This window comes from Tamandua tetradactyla, chromosome 1 (genome assembly GCF_023851605.1).
Source record: "Tamandua tetradactyla isolate mTamTet1 chromosome 1, mTamTet1.pri, whole genome shotgun sequence".
Lineage (NCBI taxonomy): Eukaryota > Metazoa > Chordata > Mammalia > Pilosa > Myrmecophagidae > Tamandua > Tamandua tetradactyla.
Window position 1 is genome coordinate 125,494,679 of NC_135327.1, and position 25,634 is coordinate 125,520,312.

Consider the following 25,634-nt stretch of genomic DNA (forward strand, 5'->3'; position numbering starts at 1 on the left):
AAAAAAACGAAGCTGGAGGTCTCGCGCTGCCTGACTTTAAGGCATATTATGAAGCCACAGTGGTCAAAACAGCATGGTATTGGCATAAAGATAGATATATCGACCAATGGAATCGAATAGAGTGCTCAGATATAGACCCTCTCATCTATGGGCATTTGATCTTTGACAAGGCAGTCAAGCCAACTCACCTGGGACAGAGCAGTCTCTTCAATAAATGGTGCCTAGAGAACTGGATATCCATATGCAAAAGAATGAAAGAAGACCCATCTCTCACACCCTATACAAAAGTTAACTCAAAATGGATCAAAGATCTAAACATTAGGTCTAAGACCATAAAACAGATAGAGGAAAATGTTGGGAGATATCTTATGGATCTTACAACTGGAGGTGGTTTTATGGACCTTAAACCTAAAGCAAGAACACTGAAGAAGGAAATAAATAAATGGGAGCTCCTCAAAATTAAACACTTTTGTGCATCAGAGAACTTCATCAAGAAAGTAGAAAGACAGCCTACACAATGGGAGACAATATTTGGAAACGACATATCAGATAAAGGTCTAGTATCCAGAATTTATAAAGAGATTATTCAACTCAACAACAAAAAGACAGCCAACCCAATTACAAAATGGGAAAAAGACTTAAACAGACACCTACCAGAAGAAGAAATACGGATGGCCAAGAGGCACATGAAGAGATGCTCAATGTCCCTGGCCATTAGAGAAATGCAAATCAAAACCACAATGAGATATCATCTCACACCCACCAGAATGGCCATTATCAACAAAACAGAAAATGACAAGTGCTGGAGAGGATGCGGAGAAAGAGGCACACTTATCCACTGTTGGTGGGAATGTCAAATGGTGCAACCACTATGGAAGGCAGTTTGGCGGTTCCTCAAAAAGCTGAATATAGAATTGCCATACGACCCAGCAATACCATTGCTAGGTATCTACTCAAAGGACTTAAGGGCAAAGACACAAACGGACATTTGCACACCAATGTTTATAGCAGCGTTATTTACAATTGCAAAGAGATGGAAACAGCCAAAATGTCCATCAACAGAAGAGTGGCTAAACAAACTGTGGTATATACATACGATGGAATATTATGCAGCTTTAAGACAAGATAAACTTATGAACCATGTAATAACATGGATGGACCTAGAGAATATTATGCTGAGTGAATCCAGCCAAAAACTAAAGGACAAATACTGTATGGTCCCACTGATGTGAACGGACATTCGAGAATAAACTTGAAATATGTCATTGGTAACAGAGTTCAGCAGGAGTTAGAAACAGGGTAAGACAATGGGTAATTGAAGCTGAAGGGATACAGACTGTGCAACAGGACTAGATACAAAAACTAAAAAATGGACAGCACAATAATACCTAATTGTAAAGTAATCATGTTAAAATACTGAATGAAGCTGCATCTGAGCTATAGGGTTTTTTTTGTTTTTGTTTGCTTGTTGGTTTGTTTGTTGTTGTTGTTTTTTACTATTACTACTACTTTTATTTCTTTTCTTTATATTAACATTTTATATCTTTTTCTGTTGTGTTGCTAGTTCCTCTAAACCGATGCAAATGTACTAAGAAACAATGATCATGCATCTATGTGATGATGTTAAGAATTACTGAGTGCATATGTAGAATGGTATGATTTCTAAATGTTGTGTTAATTTCTTTTTTTTTTCCTTTCCGTTAATAAAAAAAAAAAAAAAAATAGGTATCCTAGTTGAGAGAAGATAGACTAAAAAGTACATACCCTATAATTTCATTTATACAAAATTATAATTCCATTTATACAAAATTATAAGTGAGAGGTTAGAGATGGAGGGGTTGTAAAGAAACATGAGGAAACTTTTGAGTTTGATGGATATGTTCACTACCTTCATTGTGTTAATGGTTATATAGATGTGTACCCATGTCAAAACTTGTCAAATTGTACACTTTAAACATGTGCAATTACAGTATGTCATTATATATTCAATAAAGCAATTATGTTTTAGAAAGAGAGACAGCTTCAAAGAGGTGAAAATTTAGTGCAAAATGCAACTGTATACTTTTTGTTCTAGAATAATGTTTCCAAAACTTTAGTTAATACCCTCTTTTATTAAATGTTAAATTTTTCATGCTCTCCTTAATGTTACTTAAAATCTTAAAAGAAATTAAGTATACCTTCTCAAAATGCAATCTTTCTCTCACTATGGTAAGCTCCTGTTCCTTTTAAGATTATTATTTTAAAGTTTTTAAGAAAAAAAAAACTTTAATTAAAAAGACACTGCACGATATAATGCAAAACAGAGAGGAAAGGAAGGATGGAGGGATTAAGTAAATAAGCAAAATTAAAAATGAACACAAAATGGCAGCGTGAGATGCATCAGGGCTCAGTCCCTGCCCCCGAAGCTTTAAACAACCAGCAAGAACTGGCAGAAACACCTTTCTCCAATCTCGATAAAACAGTTAAAGGGTTGCAGTATCAGGGACAGTGCTGAATCTAGAAACAACAACTTATGAATGGCAGGGTCTCGGGGGCGTAAGGGTACTTTAGTGGCAGAATTCTCATCTGCCATGCAGGAGACCCTGGTTGAACTCCTGGCCCATGTGCTTTCCAAAAACAAACAAACAAGCAAAGCAAGAGAAAAAACAAACAAAAATTCAACAAATGGTGCTGCAATAACAGGGTACTCACATGGAAAAAGAATGAAATGTGACCCCAGGCATATAGCAAATCCCCCCCCAACCCCCCCAAAAATGGTAGTATCTCTTTGCTATTCAACTCCACCACTACTCCCTCCCATCACCATCTCTTTGCAGAGGTGGCTTATACTTCCAGTATAAGCCTATGACTTAGGTTCCAGAGGGAGCACAGTAACCCTCATGTGCATACTGGGAGCCTGTATGTCTGGTCCGGTCTGTCTGGTGGCAACCTGAAGGACTTGTCACAGGCTTGCCGTCCTAAACTTGCCCTGCTTGTAAGAGGCAGCCCACAGAGCTCTCCTACAGAAAGCTGCAGGAGAGAAGCCAATCGTGGCTGTCTGGTGCCAGGGATTGCTAGCTGTGGGACATGGTGCAGTGCCCGGGAGTGTGAGGAAACCTGTTTCCAAGGGAACATTCGTATCTGTGTAAACAGAGGTATTTCTAGGACCCTGTGTGAACTCCACGACAGATGCAGAAAGGAAGAAAGGAGCAGGAAGGTGGTACACATTGGTCTCATTATTCTCTTAACCCATTGAATGGATAAGCTCTGAAGGAGAGCACTTGCACTAATGAATCTGAAAAGACTGGAAAAAGTATTTTCTTTTTTTCCTCCTCCTCCTCCTCCTCCTATTTATTTATTTAAAGCCTAAGGAACACATGCCTCAGGTTCTAAATTCCACCAATAACACATTAACATACCAAAATGTCCAGGTTTCAACAACAGATTACAAAATATATAAAGAAACAGGTCATGACAGCCCAAGCAAAGGAGAACATTAAGCTATTAGAAACCATTGGTGAAGAGAAGCAGACCTGGGGAACACCAAACAAAGATGTTAAAAAAAAAAGAAGTCCTAAATATACTCAAAGAGCTAAAGGAAAATACTTAGAACTACAGGAAATCAGGAAAATGATAGATGCACACAAAGAGAATAACAATATAGAGATAGCAATTATGGAAATGAACCAAACAATGCTGAAGACAACAGAACATAAATTTAAAAATTCCCTAGAGGGGTTCAACCACAGATTGGAGCTGGCAGAAGAGAGAATCAGTGAACTTGAAGAGAAGGCAATTGAAATAATTCAGTCTAAGGACCAGGAAGAAAAAAAGAAATGAGGGCGATATTAAGAAATTCACAGATAATCAAAGCTAAGGGAATCCATTATTACTAAACTGGTCCTACATGAAATGGTAAAAGGAGTCTCTGCACATTGAAGGGAAGGGATACTAGACAACAGATTGAAGCCATATGATAAAATAAAGATCTCCAGTAAAGTTAATGACATGGGTAAATATAAATACTAGTACTATCGTAGTTTTGGTTTGCAACTCCTAAAAGGTAAACGCATAAAATCTATGGGTATCAGTAGTTTTAGACTCATAATGTATAAATATGTAATTTGTGACAAGAACTACATAAATGTGGGTGAATGGAGATGTTCAGGAATATAATTTGAGTGTACTACTGAAGTTAAATTGTTATCAAAGCAAGCTGTATTGTTAAAGATTTAGGATGATAATTTAAGTTACATGGTAACTATAAAGAAAACATTGGAGAATATGCAAGCTCATAAAGGCAGAAATTAGAGTGCAGGGGCAGGAAGAATGGGGAGTGTGCTGGTTTGAAAGTATTATGCACCCCAGAAAAGCCATGTTTTAATCCTGATTCAATCTTGTGGAGGCTGCCTTTTCTTTTAATCCTGATTCAACACCGTAGGGTGAAAACTTCTGATTAGATTACCTCCATGGAGATGTGGCACACCCAACTGTGGGTGTAATATTGCTTACATGGAGTTGTGACTCCACCCATTCCAGGTAGGACTTGATTAGTTTACTGGGATCCTTCAAAAGAGGAAACATTTTGAAGAGAGTCAGAAAATGAAAGAAGCCACAGATATTGACCCTTGGAGAACAGACAGAGATGTTTGGAGATGCTTAGAGCCCCGTACATGTTGCTGAGATGGTAAGCAAGCCAGAACCTGGGGAGGCCAAGGGAAGCCAAGAGGTGAAAGCCAGCCCCCGAGAAGTAAAGTGAGCAACCCCCACAGGAATAGATGCTGAGAGCAATGGAGCCCAGGAGCAAGGGACCAGCGGGTGCCAGCTACGTGACTACCCAGCTGACAGAGGTATTCCAACCTTTCTTGAGTGAAGGTAACCTCTTGTTGGTGCCTTAATTTGGCCCCTTTCACTACCTTAGAACTGTAAACTTGTAACTTATTAAATTTCCCTTTTTAAAAAGCTGTTCCAGTTCTGGTATATTGCTTTCTGGCAGTTTATTAACTAATACAGGGAGTTAATGCATAATGTGCAAACTCTAGTAGTAGATGGTGTTGAGGGTGTCAGAACACTGCAAATATGATTACTCTCACTGAATGGAGTGATTAGGAGTGGCTGGAATGAGAGAGTTCTTATTGGTTATATGTTCTGAAAATTAGAAAAAAGAAAAAAGAAAGCAACTACAGAAATGACAATTAAATGCAGTAAGTGATACTGAAAAGGATCTAACAATGATGGAGAAAAGGACATTGGGATGTATGAAAAACTGGAATACAGACCATTATCTTTATATCAGTGTTAACATTCTCGAACTCGATAAGGGCACATAAGGTGGCTACAGAAGTAAATATCCTTGTTCTTAGGAAATGTATGTGGAAGTATTAAATGTTCAAGAAGCATGATGCATACAGCCTATATTCAAATGATCAACAGACAGATAGAAAGATACACAGACAGATGTGACAAACGTGGCAAAATGTGAAAATTAGTGGATCCGGGTTCTGAGGGGATGAGGGAATGTTGGATTTCTCTGTCTGGGGTTTGTATAATTTCTGCAACTGTCCCGTAAATTTGAAATTTTTCCAAAATGAAAAGTTTTTCTAAAAACGAAAAACAAACAAGAAACCTCCAAGGATCATTTCAAAGGCACTGTGAATTTAAAAAAGTTTAGATTTGGCCTTTATTCTAAACTTGGATCATGAACTACACTTCTTTGTTTGGGGAGCTGTCTGTCCATTTTTCTTCACCTGTCAGTCTTTATCTCACCCTCAATTACTCTTATTATCCTTCCAGTTACACTAAATTCACAATCTCAGGCTGCTGGTTGGCTTCACCCTGAAACAGCAGCACTTCGTGAACATGGCAGACAGCCAGTTACTGAGTGGAATTACTGCAGCCAACGCACCAACTACAGTCCCTGTTTCCTGGTCTTCTTTTGACCCTGGCTCATGTTCCAGTGTGCCCAGATTGAGCATTCCTAGTCCAGTAATAGGATATTTAAAGAGGTGCACGTGCTTTCTGGGATGCCACTTATCTTTACCTGAAATGACATACACTGACCACAAAGACTGCACCTATTATGTGGAATACACAACAAAATGTAACGTAAAATAAAATCAGAAGGTATGATGATAAACATAAAAGGATTTTAATCACATAAAAATACTGGCAGATGGGATAAAAATTAGGACATGTATAAAAAATAATAAAGTTGTTGCTGTTAGGGTGGTAGGATTAATGCTTATGTTTTCTCTTGATTTCAAAATCAAACATCTTTATTGATGTTATAGTCTTTATAGGAAAACAAAAAAACAAAAAGCAAAAAAAAAAAAAAAAAAACAAACAAAAAAACCCCACACACACAACAGTTTATGAACAGCTGCTAGCGTGAAGGCTTTTTCACTCTATCCAGCTCAAATGAATCTGAGGCTTCTATTCATTTCTAAGGGGAAAGGAAAAATAACTAGTTTATTTTGTTCCTGTGGTGGGTGGTTGTAGCTGGGGTGGATCTGTGTGGCTGCCAATTACTGATAACAGTTATCTGATTGTTACACATTTTATAAACGTGTCTAGCAGTGCTCTGTCTGGAAATACATACCATTCAGAAAAATGACCATCACAACAATGGTCCATTTCACTGAATGAAGAAAGTGAGCCTGGCTGATGTCCTGATGAGGCCCACACCTCCTACAAGCACAGAGTATGGTACAACTCCAGGAAGGCCTGGTCTGAATATGGTCTGCAGGGAACGAAGTTACGGTGGCAATTTACCTAAGATGGGAAACAAGCTTTCAGCTGGGGATCTCAGGAAAACAGATCAGGGTCTGAATGCCAAGGCTGACTCCAGTGTCAACCAGCCCAGACAAAGGCAGCTTCCAGGGAGGTGTTAAGAAGCATCTGGCATCAAGGAGAACGGAGGGCACGTGCATCATTGCTGATGGAAAAAGAAACTGATCCGGCATTTTTGGATGGTTGTTTGTCAAAATCTATAAAAATTTTTGGAGGTGCATCCAGCAGTCCTCTTGCCAGAGTCTCTTATGTAGAGACAATGCATGGGAGTGTAGAGCTCTAGAGATGAGAGGAGATGCTGGTACAGATGCCTCCATCTTCCTGATAGTAAAACACTGGCAACAACCTAAATGGTCAGGACTAAGTGGGAGAAATACGTACCAGCCACATAACGAATCACTATGCAGGTCTCAAAAAAATGTAAAATTTATATGAAATGACTGGGAAAGTTGTCCATAGCCAAGTGTTACATGAAAAAAATCAAGTAGAAAAAAATCTTTGTAACTTTTTTGTGTGTGAGACTGCACATGTTATGCCCAAACACATACTGCTGATGTGACTTGCTGAATATGCAGAAGAAAGAATATGCACTAAATTAAAAAAAAATTATCAGAAAGGGGATTACAGTAATGCTGGATAGAACTTTGCCTTGAATTTGCACACTCCCCAAATACAGTGGCATTATAAATACATTTTAATTTAATAAAAAAAGAATAAATAAATAAACAAATCAAATAAAGTTAAAATAAATGAATAGTATACTGGTCTAGAGAAGAAGTTATAAGAAAAATGGGATATGATCAAATTAAGAAAATGAGGTTTAATAATAATATAGGTGTAGAAGTAAGGAAGTCCTATGAGGGAGAGTGTATAATGTTTTTCTGGAAAAAAAAAATCAGAGTTCAACAACTTTCTTTCCCCTCTCTACTCCCATTAACTAGGCAGAATTCAAGTTTCTGGATGAATGCAAGCTTATACAGAAGACATATTAAAGAACAATTCAGAGAGAACCTTTGGGAAAGGTAGTTCCTACAATGGATAGCACAATACTACCTAACTGTAATACAATAATGTTAGAACACTGAATGAAGCTGAACGTGAGAATGATAGAGGGAGGAGGGCTGGGGCACAAATGAAATCAGAAGGAAACATATACGATAAAGACTGAGATGGTATAATCAAGGAACGCCTAGAGTGTATAATGATAGTGACTAAATATACAAATTTAAAAATGTTTTGCACAAGGAAGAGCAATGTCAATAATGTAGCATATTGAAAATAGATGGAAATTAATATTTTAAAACTTTAACTTATGTGTGAGACTAAAGCAAAAAATGTTTATTTGGTACGAAGTTTATATTTTGACTAGTGCATTTCCTGATATAACTTATGTGGACAGCTTAACCGAACATCATAAGTACATGAAACCTTGAGTCGGGCATAAGATTCTGTAGGTTTATCCAGAGTGATGCCTCGATAAATCCCAGAAGGATTTGAACAGTGAATTAAAAATTTTTTGTAAAGTCCCCTCGAGGGAATGGCGAGAAAGGGGGAAAATTCAACTTCCCCAAAAGGAAAATTCTTAATATTCTCACAAGGAGTAGGGACAACCAAAAGCAATAGGCTGAGCCCCCACTCTTGGGGGTTGTTCATATGAAACTTAACCCTGCAAAGGATAGACTAAGCCAACTTAAAATTAGGCCTAAGACTCACACCCAAGAGAACTTCTTTTGTTGATCAGATGTGGTCTCTCTCAGCCAACATGACAAGCAAACTCACTGCTTTCCTTCTCTCTACGTGGGACATGACTCCCAGGGGTGTGGACCTTCCTGGCAATGTGGGACAGAAATCCTAGGATGAGCTGGGACTCAGGACCAAGGGATTGAGAAAATCTTCTCGACCAAAAGGGGGAAGAGAGAAATGAGACAAAATAAAATGTCAATGGCTGAGAGATTCCAAACAGAGTCAAGAGGTTATCCTGGAGGTTATTCTTATGCATTAAATAGATATCACCTTTTTAGTTAAGGCGTAACAGAGAGGCTGGAGGGAACTGCCTGGAGCTGTGCCCCAGTAGCCATGTCTCTTGAAGATGATTGTATAATGATTATAGCTTTCACAATGCGGCTGTGTGATTGTGAAAACCTTGTGTCGGATGCTTCTTTTATATACCTTGCGGACAGATGAGTAAAACATATGTATAAAAATAAATAAATAATGGGGGAACAAATGTTAAAATAAATTGAGTAGATTGAAATGCTAGTGATCAATAAAAGGGAGGGGTAAGGGGTATGGTAGTATGAATTTTTTTAAAATTTCTTTTTCTGAATTGATGCACATACTGAAATGTTCTAAGAAATGATCATGATGATGAATATACAACTATGTGGTGAAAAAAAAGAATGTTCATATTGTACGTTGATTGGTTTTAATAATAAAAATTAAAAAAAAAAAAAAAAAACTAAAGAGAGGCATGGGGAGTAAAATTCCAAGTACTGTTTTGGATTAAACAGACAGGGTTATGCTAATTTTGAACACAGCCAACATGCCTGAGCACACTGAGTTCCCAGGTGCCCTGGGGTCCAGGGCGCTGCCTGTCTGAGCGTCCAGCAGTGTCTGCCCACAGGGACTGCTGACACCACCTTGCAGCAGAGTTGTCTGGACCAGCCTGTAGCCATGGCCACCTCTAGGCAGGAATAAGGACAAAACCTGGTGTCTTCATGAACCGCTTCAGATCTTAAACCACAGCCGCCCACACCACCATCTGTTTAGTGCCATGTGGACCCTAAAAGAAAATTCCGGTTTGGTTCTAAAAATACTATTTGCCTCACAGAGAACTGTCTCCTATGGCTCTGCCTCACAGCCCTCTATTTTGCATAGCATCAATTAGAGTTGCTAATTCTGTGTCAGAATGGTACAGCAGCCACACCCTGGAATGTGAAATTCTAAACCTTAAAATGCTGCCAAAATGTGTTATTTTATCCATGTGTGACCAACTCAGTTTTAAATTCCTTATATTCCAAGACTCAAATGGATTGGAATTGTAACCTTGCTATTCCTCAACTCATTGATTTTTTTCTCCTTTATTTTATCAAATTATCACACGTATTCACAAGTGATTCAAAAGGAAACGAAAGCTTTACAATTTTTAATGAGAATTCAGGGCAGGAATTAAGAACTGTTTCAGTTATCAACGCAATGCCTGTCAGTTCCAAATGTACCCTGCATTGCCTGTTTGTGATGCCGGAATATTTCGTCCTTGCCGACTGGCACTTATGTTACGATTTTTCAGTTGAGAGAGGGACCATGGAAGAGGAAGGATTGTGGCATCTAATGGTGCCCACCTTCCAGCTTTCCTGCCTCCCCAGTGGTTCCCTGCCTGCCTGCTGGCCTCAGCCTTGCAGAACACAGCAGGGGATTTCCTGCTGGCAATGCCTTTCCCACCTACTTGGCCCACTGACCAGGGGGAGGTTCCCCACTAGCTAGTTTAACCCTCAGTTTCAAGGCAAGGGCCTATGCCTGGCAGCTGTGGACCAGCTCTGGCCCTGGGCAACCCAATGAGCTTCTCCTCCATCCACTGGGCTGCAGCCACACCTTCTCCAGTAAGGTCTGAATTCTAAACTGGGAGAGGAGACCTTTATCAAGTTTGTCCTTCCTTGGGGTACTCTCCCTTAGGTTTAGGGTATTCTTTAGAATTCTTTTTTATCAATTGTGTAAAGTAACATATATCCAAAAAAGCAATAATTTTCAAAGACACTGCAACAATTAGTTGTAGAACAAATATTGGAGTTTGGTATGGGTTACAATTCCACAACTTAAGGTTTTTCTTTCTAGTTGCTCCAAGACACTGAAGAGTAAAAGAAATATCAATGTAATGATACGGCAATCATACTTATTTTTTAACCCTATCTTCTCTGTATAACTCCACCTTATCCTTTGATCTTTCTCCCAATCTTTAGGAGTATTTGGGCTATGCCCATTCTAACTTTTTCAGGTTGGAAAGGGCTGTCAATAATACGGGATAGAGGGATGGAACTAGTTGATATTCTAGAGAGGTTAGCCTCTCCAGATAAGTTTCAGGACTTATCTGGCCCAGGAACCCATGTTGGGGTTGTAGTGCTTTGGAAAGTAATCATAGAGCATTAAACCTTTGAAGCATTTCAGATAAAGCCCTAGGTGTTCTTTGGGGTTGGCAGCAATGGTTTTGGGTGGGGTTTGGCAAACCATGATAGGTAGCAATGTCTAGCTGAAGCTTGTGTAAGAGTAGCCTCCAGAGCCTCTTGACTCTATCTGAACTCTCTCAGTCACTGATACCTTTTTTGTTACACTTCTTTTCCCCCTTTTGGTCAGAACAGCATTGTCAATGCCACGGTGCCAGGGTCAGTCCCAGGCCCACCCCTGGGAGTCATCTCCCATTTTGCCAGGGAGACTTTCACCCCTGGATGTCATGTCTCATGTAGGGGGAGGGTAATGATTAGTATTCTCTTTTATATTTATATTCTCTTAGAAGCAAACGCCTAGCAAATAGTTAATAATTCCCTGTATTAAACCACCCCTTTTTCAAATCACAGTGTGGTTTCTAATTACACACTGGACCCTGAATAATAGAAGAATTCTCTTTGATAATCTCCACTGAAGAGTGCAACAACTTTAAACCTCAAGTAGGCCTCAATGCTGTGCATTAATTTCATTATTCATTTCCCGCTCTCAGTCTAGCATACTGCTCACCAGATTATTTCAGACCTTCTCTTGTGTCCTTTAAATACCAATCCAACCCACCAACAACTTACTACCAAAATATGAAATCAATTGCTATTATTTAAAATTAAGAAGGTGCTTCCTTCATAATGCAAAATTTTAATCCTGTACTTTCCTTTCCTATTGACCTGGCTCACATTCCGCTCAGCTGGGACTAAAAGCTGGAATTGTATCCTCCCCCTCATACCATGCCTCATTCCATATATAACACGCCTTGTTCTTTACTGTAGATGTCATCAGCCAGAATGTTCCTTACAGTTACTGCCTTCTGTTCCATCATGTTTAGTATCTTTCTCTCTCTCCATGGGATCCTTCTCTTCTCTGCACACCTGTTGTAGACATAGTCAGGGTCTCTAATGGCTTTCGCAGAGCAGAAATTGTTAATTCTGATGAAGTCTAATTTACCGATTATTTTCTCAATGGCTCGTGCTTTTTGGGCCCTGTCTAGAAGTTTTAGAATTCTACTCTTGCATTCATATCTACAATCCACCTAAAAGTAATTTTTGAGTATGTTGTGATATAAAGGTTGAAATTCTTATTTTATTTATTTATTTGTTTGAATATGAATAGCCAACAGTTCCAGCACCATTTGGAGATAAGAATATCCTTTTCTTCATCTTATTTGGCACTTATGTTAAAAAATCAATGACCATATAGATGTATGTCTATTTCTGGATTGTTTTTTTCTGTTCTACAGATCTATCTTTATGCCACTAACGCACTGTTTGATCATTGAACTTTATGAATTAGGTAGTACGAACCCTCCAAATTCATTCTTTTTTAAAAGTTGTTTTGGGTGCTTGCTTTGCAGCACATATACTAAAATTGCAATGACACAGAGATTAGCATGGCCCCTGTGCAAGGATGACACACATATTCATGAGATGTTCCCTATATATATATATATATATATATATATATATATTTTAAGTTATTTTGTTTAAGTTCTTTTGAATATCTGTATAAATTTTTAAATAAACCTCTCAATTTCAAATTCTGAAATCCTGTTGGAATTTTTGGGATTGTTAAATACGTCAATTTTTGTTGAATCAACAATGATATTTAGTCTTCTAATTCATGAACATGGCAATCTCCCCATTTATGTACGTCTTTTTAAATTTGATCCAGTGGTATTTTATAATTTGCAGATTTCGTGATTTGATTATATCAAAATGGTATTTAAAAATTTTCAACTCTTAGTTGTTTGTTGCTAGTATATACAAATGCAATTTGTTTTGGTATATTGGTCTTTCTGATAACTTCTGTACTTTCCCACATATTTTCTACGAAGCTAATCATGTTGTCTGTGAATGAGGAGAGTTTTACCCCTTTGTTCCCAATCTTTATGCCTTTAATTTCTTTTTCCTGTCTCAATGTACTTGCCTCTAGTAAGGCATGAATAGGAGTGGTGCCTTGTTTCCAATCTTAGAGTTAAAGCATTCAGAATTTCTCCATTTTAATGTTAGCGGTAGGTAATTTTTGGTCAGTGTCCATTACAAGGTTACGGAATTTCTCTTGTATTCCTTGTTTGCTGAAAATTTTGATCCTGAACGGATTCTGAATTTTTATTTATTCTTTTTCTATATAAACTGAGATGGTCAGTAAGTTTTATTGTTTATTCTGTTCATGTGTTGAATTACAGTGATTGATCTTCTAGAGGTTGAACCAATCTTCCACTCCTGGGATGAATCCTGCTTGGTCATGACATATTGTATTTTTTTCTATATTGTTGGATTCAATTGGTTAAATTTTTTTGATATCTTCATGAGGGGTATGAGTCTTTAATGTTCTTTGCATTATCTTTGGCTGGTTTTGCTATCAGAGTGATATTGGCATTGTTTAATGATTTGGGGAATGTTTCCTCCTCTTCTATTTTCTGGAAGAATTTTTATAGAATTGGTGTTATTTTTTCCTCACATGTTTAGCAGAATTCACAGGTAAAGCCCTTTGGCCCTGGATTTTTTTCTTCAATGGGAAGGTCAACTTATTTAATAGATAAGGGCTAGTCAATTACCTATATCATCTCAAGTAAGCTATGATAGATATTTTATACATTTCCAGGAAGTTGTCCACTTGATAAAATTATCAGATTTACTGGCATAAAGTTACTCAAAATATTCATTTATTAGCCTTTAAATGTCCTTGGAATCTAAATTGATGATTCCTTTTTCTTTCTCAATTCAATCAATTTGTGTCTGTCTAGACAATTTGTGATTGGTCTAGCTAGATGTTTATCGCTCTTATTGACCATTTCAAAGAGCAAACTTTTAATTTCACTGATATTCTCTATGCGTTTTCTGTTTTCAATTTCATTTTTCCTTTTTGGTAGTCATCTCTTTTCTGTCTTCTTTGGGTTTAATTTGCTCCTCTTTTTTTAATTCATAGAGCAGACACAGACTATTACTTTAAAATCAGACACTTTTTCTGGTATAGGCTTGTAATGCTATACATTCCCATCTAAGCACTACTCCAACTGTATTCCCACATTCTGATATGTTGTGTGGTGGGGAGTTCTTTTTTTTTTTCTTTTTAAAGCTAAGTATAGTGCAAAGTCATTAAAGGGTGTTAAACCAGGTATTAGCATGATAAAACATTTTTAAATAGTTACTCTGTATGGCAGAGTTTACTCAGTTCCCCAAGTAACCATTCTCTGCTTCCTCCATTTAATAATCAATCCTCTTGAATTTTATCTGCATACATGGTGACCCAGACAGAGACTATATTTCCCAGATCTCATCACCCTGTTCTGGCATGAACTAAGTGTCTGGACAAAGAGACGTGAGTAGAAGCATGCAACTTCTAGATATTATAATTAAAAGAAAATTCTGGACTGCCCCTTGCATTTCATGTTGTGGTGGTGAGCCCCCTTCAACCATCTGAATTATGACAATACCTTATGGAGAGAAGAAACACAGAAAGAAGAAACCCAGAACCCTGGATGACCTCATAGAGTACAGCCCCAAGGCCACCCACCAACTTGCACTACATATGAGATGGAAATAAGTGTTCTCTCTTTTTAAAGACATGTTATTTCTGCCTATTTAAAAACAGTTAAACCAATATGCTAACTAATATGCTTTCTCCACAATTTGGAAACTGCCAGAGTACTGCTGGGATGGGGGAGGAGAGGTAGGAAGATGCAGGGACATGAAGGCTACTGGAGTTTATCAGGCGACTTTGGACTAGCACTGTGGAGAGTCCTGGATCAGATCCAGATCTACTTTCGGACATAGAAGTAGCAGAACTAGCTGACAAATTTGATACACAGGGTGAAAAAAGAGAAAGATTTAAGGAAGACTCCTAAATTGCTGGCTTAAGTTATTGGGTGAGAGATGGTGCTACTTCGTGTGAGGAAGACTTGGTGAGGGAACAAACCTGAGTGATTTTGTTTGTGATATATCAAGATCCATGGTGTAGATGGATTACATTTGATATGACATTACAACTATATATATATCCAAGAGGATGGATTAATTAGGAGGTTAGATACTCAGCACTTAGCACATGGTATCTTAACTATGTGCTTCCTTGTTGCTCTGGTTTGCTAGCTGCTGGAATGCAATATACCAGAAATGGAATGGCTTTTAAAAAGGGGAATTTAATAGGCTGCTAGCATACAGTTCTGAAGCTAAGAAAATGTCCCAGTTAAAGCAAGTCTATAGAAACGTCCAATCTCAAGTATCCAGGGAAAGACAGCTTGATTCAAGAAGGCCGATGAAGTTCAGGGTTTCTCTCCCAAGTGGAAGGGCACATGGCGAGCGCAGTCAGAGTTTCTCTCTCAGCTGGAAAGGCACATGGTGAACACGGTCAGGGCTCCTCTCTCATCTGGAAGGGCACGTGGCAAACACAGCGTCATCTACTAGCTTCTTCTCCTGGCTTCCTGTTTCATGAAGCTCCCTTGGAGGCATTTTTCTTTTTCATCTCCAAAGGTCACTGGCTGGTGGACTCTGCCTCTCATGGCTATGTTGTTCTGCTTTGCTCTCTCTGAATCACCTTCATTCTCCAAAATGTTCCCTCTTTTATAGGACTCCAGAAACTAATCAAGACCCACTTAAATGGGTAGAGACACATTTCCCCCAATCCAGCTTAACAACCACTCTTGATGGGGTTACATCTCCAGGAAGACGATCTAATTACAGATTCAAACATACAGTATTGAATAGGGATTATTCTGCCTTTACAAAATGGGAATTAGATTAAAACACAGCTTTTCTAGGGGACATCCATCCTTTCAGACCAGCACACTTGTCTAGTCCCCTGACCAGACTGAGGTCTTGATGGCAAGGACCATGTCTTATTTTTACTTCATGGGTCCTAATACAGAACCTGACATAGAGTAAATATGCAATAAATATTTATTGAATTAGTCTATGAATCCACAGTTTTAGTAAAAAGAATTCACACTATAAGACATGAAACAAATTGTTATGGGCTTAAAAATAAACATTTAAAGATACATCTTGATTTACATATATATCACTACACAAATGATCATACTAATCAACTAAATAAACAAAGGAAATCAGAAGACAGGGATAAATATTTTAGTAAAAGTGTTATAGGTTTAATTCCTTTCTTTGATAAAGAAATATACTTTGATATCCTATGTCCATTTAAAATAGTACAACAAGGTACAAAAGGACCTTTATGATATTAACCTTAAAAGGATGAGAGATATTATAGCATACTAAAGCATTTAAATACCTCAAGTGGCAATAACTGAAAAAGGTTGGAGAACCCCTAAAGATCATCTGGTTTAGTGGTTCTCATAGTATGTTCTTTGGACCCCAACAGTGTCTTATAGACACACAGGGCTACTGCAGCAGGTTTGGGGATGATCAAACAGGGATTTTGGAATCTCAGGATTATAGGTTATATTTCATTAAAATAGTTACAGATACTCTAAGTATACTTAGACACTTATTCTATAGGTTAAAAAAAGACCTGGACCCTTCCTAAGCATGTCCAAGAAGAAATAGGACTAGCAGCAGGGTCTTCCAATTCCCAGGGCAGAGATCATGGGCTTCTATCCTGAAATTTATCTAAAAAATCTTTAACATACTTTCATGTTCACCAGGTATCAATTCTTGGCATCATAAGTTCCCTAAGTCTATTATAGATGGTTACATTGAATCACTTATACTGGGCTTTAACACACTGCAATGTAAAGAGCTCTGAAGACAAAAATCGGGTTTAAGCTCTGCAGGCTACTGCTAAATGAAAGATTTATGTGGGTTATTTTAATGGAGGCAGCAAAGAGCATTCAGGTTAACCAACTTTGTTCCTCAAACACTGCTAGGCAGTGAATACACAAATTACTGTAACCTATCCTATTCTAATTTTCTCCTGGGGTTACAGTGAAATTAATTAAATACCAATCGGAAGTAAAGGGCAGAGTGATAGGATAAAAAAAATCTCTTTTTCATTCACATTTGAAAAAATACTGAATTTTTCACGAGAGGAAAAAATAAAAGAACCCAGAGCTACTACTGATGGTAACTTCATGTTCTATTTCCATTACCACTATATTATTTATCCAGCAGGTTAAGCTGCAACACACTGTGGATAAAATTTCTTCATTTGTTTTCTTCTTTTTTATTTTTTTCTGAGTGATATTTTTATCTTATCATCTGAAAGGACAGGCTGGTATTATCAAAGCTGTGTATCCTGAGAGTAATAGGACTGAATTTCCCTTTTTTTCATTATTTTTGGTAAAAAACACAGACCTTAGAGGTAACCGGCAGGTACTGACATGTGTTTAAACTAGGCTACCTTAAGGGGGAAAGAAGGTAATTAACCTGCTAACCTCGACGATGTACTCCTCCTGCATAATATTTAAAACACTTCATTGGACTAAAATTTTATCAATAAATAGACGAACTAGAACACACATAAGAAATTAAAGATTTCTAACCAAAAGCAGTTGGAGAGCATAAAGGTAAACATTAATCTTGTTACAGGTTTTCAGAAATTCTAAGACTAAAAATCAAAATCAGTAACAACAGTAACAAACAGACAATTGCTCTGTATTTTTAACTAATCATGTATAGTTGCTATTTATGCATTTAGTTACATGTTTCCTAAAACTGATAAGCCATATTACTAGCTTGTTTATAGAAATCTGACTCCAGAAAAGACCAAACAAATATGAGGGGGAAAAAAAAGATTTAGAAATACATTGATTTTTTTTTTTTCTTTTTTCTTTTGCACGGGTAGGCACTGGGAATCAAACCTGGGTCCCCGGTATGGCAGATGAGAACTCTGCCACTGAGCCATCATGGCCTGCCCAATACACTGATTTTTTTTTTTTTTTTAAATGTAATCCTCTTAGTCAATATGTTGATCTGCTAATAGATTTTCCTGCAGAAGCCCTCTGCATCATTCCATGTACAAGCTCCCTTTGAAACTGTCACTAAGCCCTTACACAATTATTCTTTTTCAAAAGGTTTGGGAAAGAGACATTTAAAATTGATTCTTAAATTTATCTTTCTTTGCCTCCTTTCTAAAATTTGTCCTTTATTTTTGTCACAGGCAGCCTTTCAGTACATAAAGTTATCAAAGAGTAGCCTGGAATATGTGAAGGGGGAAGAGAAAAAAGGGTACTGTTTGTCTTTGTGGCAAAACCTTAATGAACTACTTAAACCAATGTGACTCTCAGAGCCTTTTTTATGAACCTGCAGTAGTAGCCACATTCTCCTTCTAATACTCTATTCCCATCCCAATGCCGTAAACATAAGGCTTAGCTTGTCTGGCCTGGCTGACATCAGTGGAAACAATCTGCAATGAATGTGCACGTCAGCCAGAAGCAAAGCACAGCTGTTTTTTTTTAAGGTGGGATCACATGAGAAGGGATGGTAAGATACTGAGCAGTGAAATGGAAGTAGTTCTTTTTACTTTAATGTAGAGTTTTAAGGACTGTTTACAAATTATAGACTAATAACTTGCATTTATCAAATTTACTTCTTGCGCTGCTGATCTAAAAGTGGATGGTAAGTCAAAAGGCAAGAAGAAATTAGACTCTGTTCTATTTCATTTAGCTCTATAACTTACAGAGCAGAGGAATGACAAGCAACTGGTTTCAAAAAGACTTAACCTGCTTCTTGTAACATTTTCATATATAAAATTATTATTTTGGAACTTGAGGACATAGAAAACATATGTATCAGTAGTGAAAATGAAACCATTTCACAGTGTGGTTCAATCATTACTTTTTTCAAATTGGTATTAAAGAAATAATAATAATAATTATTATTATATATAATAATATATATTATATATTCAGCTAAAGCAGCGGCCAAAATAGAAAAGCTTACTGCAAATAATAATAATTAAATATTTATAAATCATCTAACATGTGTTTTAACAAATGGATCAGGAGCTCAAAACCCAAAAGTAAAATGTTCATTGTTTAAAATTAAAGCCCCTGAATTTTGTATTATGGACAATATAATGTAGCAACTTTTATCTTTTAGAAATTAATGTTGATAAACATCTGCTTAATAACTGAATGCTTCCATTTCAATCAAATCATACCAATTTAAAGACTCAGGAAGAAGAATAATCATCACAATGGCCACCCAACCCTCCTCCCCATCCCCAAAGTGCGGATTATGGGTTTTAATAATTGCCTTGACTTGCTGCTGCTACTGTATTGTTAGCTCCTGTGCTTCTTCAGAGACGGGTATTAACTCTTCTTTGCACCTCCCTCTCCCACCTACCACAGCTTTTGTTAAACAGTAAATATATATATATATTTGCCTCTCTATTCCTTTCCACGTAAGTCTCACTGACAAACAGAAGAAAAAGTTTGTAAAGGGGGGACCCTACTATTAATAAGAGAGAATGGATTTTTGGGACAGTATTCTGCTTCACTTATTTTTTGCAAAAATCAAGCTTAGTATTTTGAAAGATGAACAAACTCTGCAGTACATTAATTTTCTTTCTTTGCTAGAGAGAAGGCTACAATTTCAGTGAAAATTAATGCCTTTCCCATTTCACATGTAATTTGACACTGTAGAGTATTAGGAAGATCAAAATTAGATGAGCCACTCTAAAGCGGATTCTCCCTATGAGGAAGGAAATTAATAGGAATTGGAGATCAAATTTACAGTTTCTATGAGATTTTAGTTTTCCAATTCTCTCAGAGCGGCACTCAGTACAAAGGACTAGAAGTAAAATTCAATGAAAATCTCACCAAACTGCTCTAAAATAGAAATTGACTGAAACTCACTTCCAGGCATACTGTAGGCCCTCACAACTGCTGAATGAATTGAATCACATCCCAAGAATCAACAATCAGATTAAAATGTGCATACATCAGTATTCTGTATGAGAAAGAAGCAGTATTTCATTTTATTGGGAATAAGATTGGATTCAAGAACGGGCCTAGTATTATTCTCCAAAAAAAAAAAAAAGGTTTTATTAAACCTTTCAGCTATTTACAGTTCACTTGGCAAACATGAAATGTATTTAATACTGATTTTACTTAGAGTTGAATTGATAATAATTTGTTCTATTGAGCTTCAGTAAAATGAACTGTGTAGTTGAATGTTAAATGTAACCTTCCTTAGTGATTTGCCTATTATTAGAAAAAGGAACTGCAAAAGAAGGGGTGTTTTTTGTATGCTGTATGGTGGGGATCACATTCCATTCCTTATCCATGTGAGCATCCCATTATTGCAGCACCATTTGTTGAATTTTTGTTTTTGTTTGTTTGTTGGCTTGTTTGTATTGTTTTTGGGAAGTGCATGGGCCAGAAATTGAACCTGGGTCTCCCTCTTAGTCGCATCAATTTTTAAGCATTCAAACAAAAGAAAGAAAACCATCTTTAATTTTTTGTTGTTATTGTGGTTACTTTTCCCATGGAGCCCCAGTGTTCACGGACAGTGGGCAAAACCTTTATAAAAGCAGACTGGAGTAAGCTCTACGGAAAAGCCTCCTTCCTACTAGTTTTGTCCATTCTTTCCCAGAGCAGGTGAATTTGGTACCATTTTCTAAGCTCTAGAATCATAATGCACAGCACCAAAAGCGGGAAGAGATAGTTTCAAAGATCTCTTTATTTTGTAATTGGGGAAAGATTTAGAGTGGCTTCTTTGAGATTCTGCGTGTCTCCCTTTTTGATTAAATTTTGAAGCTTCTTCATAAGCAACCTGCTATAATTAATAATAACCAATATTTGGGAAGAAATGAATATATTTAACATGTGATATATTTTTATTGTTCAGTATTATTATTCTTGAGGTTTATCCTGAGGAGCCTTTGATGATCTGGTCCCTAGTGACCTCTTCAGTCCCCTTTCTGTGTGCTGCCCCCTCGGCCACTGGATTCTCCATGGTCTCCAGGCCCCGGACTGCACCAGCACTGATGGTTCCCAGCACATGTCAGTTTGTATATGGAGTAGGTAGAAGTGCAACTTCATTCCTCTGTAGTTGGAAGTCCAGTTTTTCCAACACCATTTGTTAAAGAGCCTATTCTTCCCCTGCTGCATGTACCAAGCACCCAGCTTTAATTTTTAAGTCATCCCCCAACAGTACCTCAAAAGATGCATTTTAAAAGAAACACACAGAAGTTTAAGAAATGCCCTTGACCTGTGCAATATCAGCACGAGTCAATACTGGGCAGTGTCAGGGCGCACCCTAAGGCTTGCTCTGCATAAAGTACTCCTCACCTCCCCTGCCTCCCCACCAAGAATCCTAAACTCTACTAAGGGAAAGTGTGCATATAACCAAACAACATGCAAAATAAGAGTATAAGAGCAAACACAACCTCAATGTAGAAATTAAAGGGGGCCATCAAAGACGCTTAGGTAGAGACCAAGAGGTTCAGGAGGACAGAGCATCAAAGAAAAATTCACTAGGATGAGGAAACATTTCAAATATTAGAAGAAGAGGTTACATTTAGACATTACAGATAGAGAAGAGGAATTCCTGGTAGATGCAAAGGCATAGAGGTTTTGGAAGCACAGGATGTGTCCCTAAACCAATTCTTGCATTGTTACCAGGCATTATTCAACATTAAAAGCAAAGTATGACACTTGTTCTTGTCCAGAAAAGATATTCCCAGGCAGAGACCCAAGTTCACTGACAGTTTTACCTTTTGAGTTATTAAAATTAACTGAAACTTGAGACTGCATGAGGTAGTATATTGAGAAAAAATTCATTGAATGGCACATTTAAAATAATTATCAATACTTCTGCCAGTGCAGTAAAACTCACAATAAAAGTTTTAAGAAGAATACAAAAAGTCACGGCCTACATGTCATCTGGAAAATGCATGGCTGTCATTGTCAAAGAGACAAGTTAGTTAGAGGACAAGTTCAGCTCCAAGGTCAGATAACCTGTTAAACTGACTTAGGATAAAGCTGTTCTCTAAATGATATGCTCCAATGACTTAGGTAGATTATTTGATATGATAAATTTCAATCAAACAGCCATAGATTTCTATCAAGCTATGTAATAATAAGACATGAGAGATCAATTTAGGATAGATATTGTTTCAAAGCTCACTCTTTGTTTTTCTTGAGGGTAGTTGGTCAGGAGATGATACAAGGTAAGATTCTAAATGAACTTATGCTTTATGATAAAGATTAACAGCTTGGACAGATTTATCCATGAGGATAAAGTCTTCTGAGACATAAGAAATAATAGGTTGCAAAATGAGGGTAGGAAACAGACTGTTAATCAAGCGGTCAGGTAAGATAAGAAGTTATAATGCTGGGATATAATGATTACAGATCTTCATTTTCTTATGTTCATGGTTCTAATAGTAGTCACCTAATATCAACACCAAGCCCTGTAAAGAAACCCCAGATATACTTACTATAAGGGCAGGTAATTGAGGGTTGTTGCAAACTTATCCCTGTAAGAAACATAGGGCTTAGTTTGGCTGAATGAAGTTCTCTATATTCTGGATATCTAGGTTTTTAAGTGTTGCCACATCAGACTGAGAAAATTCAAAGTAAACACATATATCTTTCAGAGAAGTTCTTCACTAGGCAAACTCAGCAATCAAGGCCGGCTTATTTTTTTAATACATAGGTATACTCTATCTCCTGAGAGTCTAATTCAGTAGGTACAGAGACGGGTCAAAGAATGTGTTTTCGGAAAATGAACCCCAGGTCATTTTAATACACACTCCTGGTTAAGAATCAGAGCAAAATTAATGAAACAACATGCAAACAAAAGAGTATTTTGGTGGAAGAGTTGGTAGACTTAGGATTCTGTGTCTGTTCTGGCAACTATTAGTCATGTCTTCTTCAGCAAGCTCATACCATCTCTGAACATGCTTTCCCCAGAGTACTTGGTCATTGGATCAAAAGAGATACAGAAGATATCTATTGCTATCGAATTAGCAAAGTTAGCAAAAACATAGCGGCTTTAAACAACAAATACTTATCTCAAAGTTTCTATTGGGCCAGAATCAAGGCACCCTTAGCTAGGCTCAGTGTCTCTGACCAGGCAGCAATTAAGATGATAACCATGCTGTGGTCTCCTATGAAACTTTGAATGGGAAAGGAACTGCTTCCAAGCTCATGCATGGCTATTGCCGAGACACCAGTCCTCACTGACTATTGACTTGGGAACATCAGTTCCTTGCCACCAGGAAGCAACTCATGGACAACCCAGAACACTGCAGCTGACTTCCCAGGGAGTGAGCCAATGAGAGAGTGAGTAAGAAGGAAGTGAGTGCTGTGTTTTCATAATCTCTTGGAAGTGACATCCTGTCACTTTTTTCCATATTCTACCTGTTAGAAGAAAGCTACTAGGTCCAGGCCACACTAAAGGGGCAAGGATAACACAAGGATAAAAATCCTAGGAGGTGGGCATTACCGGGGCCCATTTTAGATATCCCCTGCTGTGATGGTCAGGCTCATGCGTCAACTTGGCTAGGTGATAGTGCCCAGTTATCTGGTCAAGCAAGCAGTGGCCTGTCTGTTGCTGTGAGGACATTTCATGGACTTAAATCATGAGCACGCTGGCTGCATCCACGCTGATTATATCTGCAATCAGCTAAGGGGAGTGTCTTCTGCAAAGAGTGATGCTTAATCTAATCAGTGCAAGACTTTTAAAGAGGATTCAGAAGAGACAATCTTTTTCTCTGCTTCAGCCAACCAGCCTCTCTTAATAGTTCGTTAAGGACCACCTTCACTGGAGCTGCCAGCTCACGGTCTGCCCTACAGATCTTGGTCTCTGCATTGCCACCATTGAATAAGACTCTTATAAATCTTATATTTACAGATGTTTCCTGCTGATTCCGTTTCTCTAGAAAACCCTAGCTAATACACCTACCATAAGGTACAACATACAAGGTATTCTGAGGAATAAAAGACTTGTACGTGGAAGCACTTTGCAAATGAACGACTATTTTAAGTGGAACGTGAATTATAAAAATGCATGTTATGGATACCATTCTGGGAATTGGCTAAGTGTCACCAACTCCTTGCTTTCCTCAGACATGTCACACCAAGGCAGTAGTTTATCATTTTCAGTCTGACACATCTGTGAACTCACTAGTCAAAAAGGGAAGCTAAGGAGGGAGAGCAAATCTCATGATTCACCCAGTTAACACTTTGTGACAATCCATACTCTCATATTTATAGCATGGGAAGCAGTGCTTATCGCTAGGGAGTGTGGGAGAAAAACAAACAATTTAGGAGCTGGATAACATTGCTTCCAGGATTTTTCCCTCCGACCAAGATGTTTATCAGCTCAACTTGGTGATATGCCCTAATGAAAATTTACCTGGTCAGTGTGGCAGTTTCAAAACATAGCCCCTTTCCTCAGTACCCTCTTCCAGTAACCTCACTGAAGTCACAGACATAGGTGATGAATCTTTTCTTCTTGAAATTCTTCTACTTGTGGCTTTCTAAAAAAAGTATTCTTCTGGCTCTCCTCATACTCAGGACATCCCATCTCTATTCTCTTCTCTGAACCATCTTCTACTCTCCAAAACAGAAATACTGCTGGCTTTCTATTTATAGCAACCCTCGTGGTGAACCAAGAGCAAATTTCCAGCTCCAGTAAAATTCCAACTAAGAAGATAAACTCAGTTGTACTTCAAATTCTGTTGATTTGCCCAGTCTGATGTCTTAACAGTCGCTGAGATGTTCACACAAAGCAAGGAGTTCCCAAATAAAACCACAAGAAAATGCTCCATATAAAGGAGGACAAAACAAGACTATCAGAAATTACCTTGATACATGAGGAAAAATGATCCTTCAATTTATCATATTGAGGCTTCATTTTAATAATATTATCATTAAGAAAACTCAATGAATATAATTGCATTAGCCCGAAATGCTCTTTCTCCTGTAAGTTTTTAACCGAATAAATCCCCTTTATAAAATATTCATCTAATATTTATTATATATTTACTACGCTCGAGCCCATATAAATATGTAATAACTATGAGATGAAGAAATGAATAGCTTAAACAGAAAAAAAATGATTTAATGAGAATTCTCATTTTCCATGCGCAGAAAGTTTGTAATGCTATGATACAAGAACACCCAGGGCAAAAAACTTTTTTTCATCATGCTACCTAACTTAAATTATCTTTACATTTCTGTTCAAAACAGAAATAGGATTAGTTATTCTACAGTGGGAATACTACCATCCTAGTTCCCTCTTAAGACAAACGACCCACTGATGTTTGCTGCCGTGCTAGTTTGGAATTGTTATGCACCCCCCGAAAAGCCATTTTCTTTCAATCCTGATCCAATCTTATGGGGCCAAATCTATTGTTTAGGGTAGAACCTTTGATTAGATTGTTTCCATGGAGACTGACCCACTAAATTGTGGATGTATCCTTTTGAGTAGATGATTTGACTCCACCATTCAAAATGGTCTTGATTAGTTTACTGGAGTCCTTCAAAACAGGAGATATTTTGGAAAAGCACAGGAGAAAGCTTAGATGCAGGCATTTGGAAATGCAGAAGCCCCAGGAGACACCAGAGTGGAGAGAGCCAAAAGAAGCTAGACAGGAACCAGAGCTAAGCAGAGGTTGCATATGTCTTTCCATGAGATGCTGAGCTAAGAGATGAAACCTAGAGTTTTGGCAGACAGTAGCTAAGTCAGGACCCACAGATGACTAAGAGAAAGCCATTGGAATCA

General features: G+C 37.7%; 1 protein-coding gene and 1 non-coding gene across 6 annotated transcripts in view; one reads left to right on the forward strand and one right to left on the reverse strand.

Annotated features, from left to right (window-relative positions):
* CDK14 (cyclin dependent kinase 14) overlaps positions 1-25,634 on the reverse strand; it is a 653,719-nt gene that overhangs the window by 177,603 nt on the left and 450,482 nt on the right. The gene's annotated exons all lie outside the window — the stretch shown is intronic.
* On the forward strand, positions 12,320-12,422 carry LOC143653107 (U6 spliceosomal RNA). The gene has a single exon (XR_013161106.1). It is a non-coding gene; the product is annotated as a U6 spliceosomal RNA (small nuclear RNA).